The sequence below is a fragment of the Ostrinia furnacalis genome, unplaced genomic scaffold (assembly GCF_004193835.3).
Source record: "Ostrinia furnacalis isolate ACB-3 unplaced genomic scaffold, ASM419383v2 OfSCF0780, whole genome shotgun sequence".
Lineage (NCBI taxonomy): Eukaryota > Metazoa > Arthropoda > Insecta > Lepidoptera > Crambidae > Ostrinia > Ostrinia furnacalis.
This window is the reverse complement of record NW_021131019.1, coordinates 301,526-308,833: the sequence shown is the minus strand read 5'-3', so window position 1 is coordinate 308,833 and position 7,308 is coordinate 301,526. Positions and strand designations below refer to the sequence as shown.

At 36.0% G+C, this 7,308-nt stretch overlaps 1 non-coding gene across 1 annotated transcript; it reads left to right on the top strand.

The window, feature by feature from the left end:
- The first annotated feature begins 7,038 nt into the window (after nt 1–7,038).
- LOC114350113 (U1 spliceosomal RNA) lies at nt 7,039–7,200 on the top strand. The gene has a single exon (XR_003655675.1). It is a non-coding gene; the product is annotated as a U1 spliceosomal RNA (small nuclear RNA).
- The last annotated feature ends 108 nt before the right edge of the window (nt 7,201–7,308 follow it).

Here is a 7,308-nt window from a genome sequence, read left to right as displayed (position 1 = left end):
GTAGGGAGGCGGGAACGGCGTGACGTCACAGGTCTATTGTGCCAGTACTTTCTTTGACGTCTAGAGTACTTTCTTGACTATAAAAAAGTGAATCATCGATGCGTCTATTTCATGTGCCAGTCTCATTGTCGATTTAAATACAGATTCGAGTGCGTCTGCGCTTTTTGCATGCAATTTGTCGACGTCATTGTTTTTCTGTCTGCATTTTCTTTGTGACGTCACGGAACCTATTTTTACCTATTTTCGTTCACATACTTTAAGCTTACAAACATGCATTAATAAATTCTAACATTTGCATTCCCTAGCATCTAATCAAATGTAATCAAGAATTTGAGATCGCCAATGGTTTACTGGACGGAAATACCAAAGCTCCGGTTGCCCCGCGCGAGATGTGAACCAGTGAGTGATTCACAGCTCCAATGCCAATCATGTATAAACATTACATCGCAACAACCTCTGCAAACATGACCTTAATTTCTGACGTAACCTGTAAACCTGCATCAAACATTAACTTTTTTAATTTGTTTAAAATACTATACAGGGTGATTTTCTCAATACTTTTACATAAATCACCGTCAGTCGACAGTAGGCACATTGTCTATATTTGCTTAACTTTTATAGCTAGGTATTTGGCTGAAATCATAAAATAATCCTGTCATACTAAAAACCTGTCTTGATTAACCCGGGGAAAACCAAATGATTTAGGCATTATTGAAGCACCTGCAACAGTTATTACTTTATATTCATTTTTACCAAGATTTATAGATATAAAATGACCGAATCAAGGTGACAGTAAGTAATGCCGGAAAATATTTCAATCATCGCATTAAAGCCGCAATGAAATATGAAAACCTCGTTTTTGATTCCAAAACGTTAAGAAAACGTTAAAATGGCGGTCGTAAAGTGAAAACATGTAAACAGGGCCGGCCTCGACTAAAAATACTGCAATATTTCGACGCGTTCCCGCCGTGGATACTTATAAATATTTAGCGGTTTTGCCCGCGATTGCGTGTTAACTTCCAAGTTTTTGATTTGAATTTGTTGAATTTGAATCTCTGTACTTCTCTTGAAAAGCTAGAATACTTGTATCTCATTGGAATCACTGTTACAAGAGACATGTCCTTTTATAACAAAAGACTGCCTACCCACCACAGGCTGCCCACAACAATCCACAAACCCAAAATTTTGTAAGAGACAACTAGACAATTTTAGAAAGAAAGAACATTAATTTTGGGCATCACATAGGTAAACACACTACCTAGAAATAACTAAGGACTAAGTACTTTTATAGATAAAAAATCGTGACGGTTGTACTTTGAAGCTAACGATATAAAAAACATAAGTGACAGAAAATGATCTCACAGAAATTCAGCACAATGCAACACAGTGCAGCCAAATCCACGAGCAAAAGCCTTATTTCAAAGTCAAATGCTGTTGAGCTTCCGCACAATATGGTTTCTGCCCTGTGTGTGTTTTGCACAGATTGCGTCAACCACTGTGCAAGGGTTATGCTCAGTGCCCCAGGCACAGAAACCACTAAAGCTGTTTGCTCTACCTTCCAAATACCTACTATCCAAAATCATAACAATTTCTCCAAACATGAAAAAATTTAAAACGGTGAAAACTTATTTCGTAATTTCAATTTCGCTCTAGTCTGTGCAGAATAGATAAAAATATTCACATACCTACATACTGATTTGTTATTATTAGGTAGCACAGCGAGATTCGAACCCCCCACGCTGCTGACATTACAATCATTACAATCATATGATTAAAATTAATAGGATACTTTAATTTCGTGTGAAATATACACAAAGCTTAGCTTAATGGGAGCTCTTCACAAAACAATTCGTTTACACTTCTTATCAACATTATTAGTAAGTTCAATGTGGCCAAAGTGTAGGTAATCCCTAAATAAACAAATAAATCTAAGAAAAGGTGAAAAAATCAACATTGATAAGATAACTTGAATGAAGTAATGAACAATTGAAACCTAGCTGGTATAAACCCATCCATCCAGTTTCCCCGAACACAAAAATAGCTTTATCTCAGAGCTTTTGTTAAATATGAGTCACCGCCAACTATCGACCCGTAGTTTTTACACAAGGTTCCATAAAAACTTTAATAATGGTTATCTTTATTGAATGATACATTTGGGGGATAAAAAAAGCTATTATTTTATCATATTTCATTACGGCATTTTTAATAAAATTAAAGACATAAAGCGCCGTGTGAACTATGGTTTTTACGATACAAAATTTAATTCTCCTTCTTTCTTCCCCTTTGAGTTTTATTTCTCTACAAAATTCTCTACAAAAGAGTCTATCTACCTATATCCTTCTCTGAGGCCCCATCTATAGAATATCAAAATTGCTTAAAATTCAGTTGTTGAAGTGAGAAGTAACAGCAAAATTAAAGTTAAATTCGCATTTACAGTATTAGTATGGATGTGACAGTAGACTAAACATGTTAAAATCTATTTGGCTAACAAAGACGAAGATGTAATTCAGTTTCAGTCTCGACCTAGAGCACTCAAAGGTGTAATTTCCTAGACTGAGCGAAGGAGACCCGGGAATACCTCAAAGCGAGCATGTTTGAAATGTGAGGGCCATGGCTGAGGCTAAAATAGACGAAACCTTAGTTATTAGTTCAGAGAGAATGGAATATTTGCTTATCGTACGATTCTCTATTGTTGAAGTCTGCTCATAGAGCAAATTGTGTAGAAAAGTCATATTATATGATGGGTTAACGATTAACGTTAGTTTAACATCACAAGATGTTTGATGTTTGTAAAACTTCTCAAGCTGTAGATGATAGTTTTTCCGTGTTAGTGCATTTCATTCATTTGTCTTGACCAGGCTCTATCACATGACGTGTGGTACATTCATATAAAAGCCTTCACAGTAGGTACGAGCTTATCATTTGAAAATAAATCTTATCAAAATCCATTTTGATAATATCACCGCTAAAGGTGTAGGAATCAAAGAAAATGCTGTAACCGAGTTCTGTCTTATGAAATCTTGGGCGCTAATCGTTCATTGATTTTCTGTGATATTTTTTTATGTTTAAGATAAGTTTTTATTCCAAGTATCTCTTGTGTCTAAACATGATTATGGATTTCCAGATTGTTCTCCTGCAACAAATTCTTACACCGCACAGCTGAAGTCGTCTGTCCATTGGAATGGTGCCGCGCGCGGGAGTGAGTCGCCGCGTATTTATAGTGGAGTGACCGACGCCCGCGCGGCCCAAGCGATGGACGATAAAACAACTAGACTTGAAAATAGATGAGAAAACCTAGTTTTTTTATTTACAATAAGGAAGCTCTTGGCCTGCATCTCACCTGATGGAAATGATCAGGCTGAAGGTGGAAGCAAGCTTCACCCGGACGGAATGAGGATTCCTAGAGGGAGCTAGTTTCTTGTTGAGGAACCATAAAGAAACTAGCTACTTATCTTACCTCCAACTGCCGGAACAAAACAATGCTGTTAAATATTTTTGTTATGGCGACAGACTTAGGCAAGATGGTGGTAGCTATGGACTTAGAACAAGCCCTACCACCAACCATTTAAAAATTTAATGGAAGATCACTAACTAGACCAGAGAAACTAGGTGTGGAAATCCAATTACATTAATGGAAAAAATTTATTATATCCTGTACGCCTGAGAAAAAATAATCTCTGTACTTTCTTCAAGCGGGAAGAACCTGGATGTGGGCAGCAGCGCAGGACCGGCCGTTATAGAAAGCCTTTGGGGGAGGCCTTTGTCCAGCAGTGGACGTCATTTGGCTGAAACGAATGAACTTTCTTTAAGAACCCATCTGCACACTGCATATTATAAAAAATAATATTGATAAATTTGAGTTCAGGAGCCGTGAACGTCACAAAAACAAACTGTGCGCCATCGAAGCTAAAACTACCTTATTTTACTAATAAGAGTTTATTTGGAAATGCTCCTCGTATCTTTAATAAAGTACCGGAATCCACACGAGACATAAATGACATTAACATATTTAAACTAAAGCTTAAGGAATATTTAATTGACAAGTGCTATTATTCGATCACTGAGTTTTTGACTGAAAAAATATGCTAATGAATTTTATCCCTTTCAGACCCGGCTTAAATAAGCGTGCGCATTGACTTAAAATAAAAATTTGCTTGGCAAAATTTTGTTTTTCGGAACGAAATCGATACGCAGCAATCGTGCGTATTATGATACTTTTAATAAAAAACATAGGACCCTCTTGCAGGCAGTTGGTCGCCGGATAGCGATTGTGAAAGTTGTCAGAATTTTTCGGCGCGAACTCCCGGAGAGGTACGTAAACAAAAAAATAGTATTTTGCTAGTATTTTTGTTAAAATGTTATTAATTTTAAAGTAAACATTGTATTCTAATAAATAAATGAAAAACCATTAAAATAATTTATAGTATTGCTTACTTAAAACTAAATTGAATGTAATACGCACTATCGTAGCAGTTCGGTTTAAATTCATTTTTAAAGGGATAAAACGGCACGCTCGTGCGTATTGTTTTTTTGGATATTTAATAAAAATAATAGTCATTTTTTAATTTAACTCTTTAATGCAGCAGTTTAATTATCAGAAAACATTATCTTATGCTTATTAGGTGATGAAAATGACTCAGACATAAAAAAAAATCCATACGAAAGGTACCTTCTGCACCATTTAGAACAAAAGAAGGAAGTAGTATGAAATGAAGTTATTTTATGCCAGCAATCCATTGATTTGGCTAGATCAGAGCCTGCAGAGCTATCAGGGAGTACCAGTAGTGCTCAAACCTCCGTAAAAATAACTTTACCATGTATTACGCCAATTGAAGAGAGAAAAGGGCTAGGATATGGAGGCAAAGGGCATATCTGTAAAATAAATGAAAGATATTGATAGATAATCAATATATTCGACTGTACAGACTCCAATGAAGTACTTTGGAAACTTCCTTGGCCATAATTTTATAGACTAGGAGCCAAATGCTTCAATAACTACTACTTGAGAAAAACTGGGCGAGCCGTTAATACCTCCGTTGATGAAATGTGTGGTTTGCTTTCATACATGGATTTTTTTCTTTCCCCAATTGTATCTGTTCTGATGACTAAATATACGATAAGTAGTCATAGGTGACATTCTGAAGACGTTAGGATTCGCAACTTTGCAAAGCGTATTGAATTTTGTTCCCTATGATCATCCTACTTCTCTAGAGGACATACCTTTTGTGGAAAGTACAGCCTTCAAAGTCTTGCAAGCTTGTCAGTAAATGGATAGAGTGTCTAATAGTTACTAAATAGATGAGTAACTGTTATATAATGAGTATATGTTACTGACAGATGCAGGTTGTTAGAAATGAACCTTGCTCTGTTTGGCTTTTAACAGCTGGAAGACTGATGCTTGATTTCAGTATTTATTTGGATGCAAGTACAGCTTTTGCTGAGCAAGTGCAGGGTATTGGTGCACTAGTAATTATGTATACATAAGCGGTTTCTCCACACAGATTTATATACATCGACAGTTATTTCACCAGCGTCCGTCATGTTATTAGACAGTAATTGCCTTTATATGGAACTAGCACCATTATCATGAATGGTATTATTCAACGAAAAACGGTAAATTTCATGTCTGACCATAAGATGAAAAGAGGAGAGTCAGAATAATTCGTGTTTGATGACTTGGGTCTCTTAAAATGGAAATACAACACATTTGTTATGACAACCTCCAATTGTTTCACCAGGAGCTCATAACACTTCAATGGTCATGAGTTGGAATGGTTTTATTCAAGTAAAAGCTGATTATTATTAATTTTTAACAATAATATCCAAAAAAGTGAGTCTTTTCTTAAGGATTTACTCTAATTTATTAATTATGCACGAGCGTGCGTATAGTGCACTTAGTCCTAACACGCACGATAGTGCGGGTACTTTTCTGAAAAATTGGAAAGTCGGAAAATTTTTATATTATTTTTCTTGTCTTCCTTATGGACCAAATGTTACATAAAATCCGAAAAAACATAAATTTTGTGGAAAAAATTTTTCAGGTCTGAAAGGGATTGGAGTTTTTGACTGAAATATAATATTATGTAATCAATCGGCATTATTTTTATGATCATTTGTAATTTGCATGCTAACTGACATTAGCTAAATAGGAATGCACTTTTAACAAATACCAACACCACTTATGTATTTACCCTATTTTTGAGCAAATAAATAATTTGAATTTGAATTTGAAATTAGTCTGTACTTAGGTACAAGCTCCGCTAAGTTCCTTGATATTTTAAAATGATTTAGCCAAACCCAAAATCGCCATCGCTTATCACCAGCAAAATAATAATGATGTCGTCACCATCATAAAAGCAGTGAGAAGGACAAAGGCTTTAAATAAACCAAATCTCTATGAATAATCGCTGGCCGGTATATTTAGCAGCAGTGGTAACTTATACATGTATAAATAATATGTGTATCTCATACTGGGATAAACACGCTGTTTATTAGGGGTCGAATAATATCAGTTTCTTGCTATGAAATACTTACTTAAGTCGCGCATGGCGAGGTGTTTTAAAAAGAAAAAAAAACAGTCTTTCATGAGTGCGTAATATACCCCTTAAATTATTATCATTTCCAATCATCTACATTTGCCAGTTAAAATATAATAAAATTGAATTGAATGAATTATTTTATAAAACTGGATACGAAAGCTGCGATAGAAAATGATCATAGCGTCTGTAAAGAAATGTTATCATCATTCAGTCGCTTCTTCTTGTAGCTTCTTTATTTTACTTTCCTGTCACGTCTTTTATTTAACTATATTTTTGTAGTTGATATAAAAACAACACATTTAACTGCGAGCAGGTGCGCCAGCTGTTTGCCTCTCATAGTGGCCATGAGAGTGAAGTTTGCATTCGTCCGCCATATTTGTAGTACGTAGTTCCTAAAACCGACAAAAGATGACGCTCCACGATAAAGTGTTAAATCCTGCACCGCGGTGTCCAGATTTTTTTTCCGGAAAAGACTACCCCAGCTTAACTTTGGAAAAGCATACTTACCTGGCATAGGGGACACCGTGATCATGAAGGCGGTTCCCCCAGGGCGAGGTTTCTCCATTGCACTGCGGAGAGATTGACCCCTGCGATTATCCCTAATGCGGGTAACTCGGATGCGTAATTTTTGGTAGTGGGGACTGCGTACGCGCCGTCCCCCCAGAAACTGGAAAGAAAGGGTGGAGATTTTCCATCAGATCTTTACGTTTATAGTATGCGATTCTTGTACTTGATTGTTTACAGCTGGCATTGATTGTTTGACAAACGA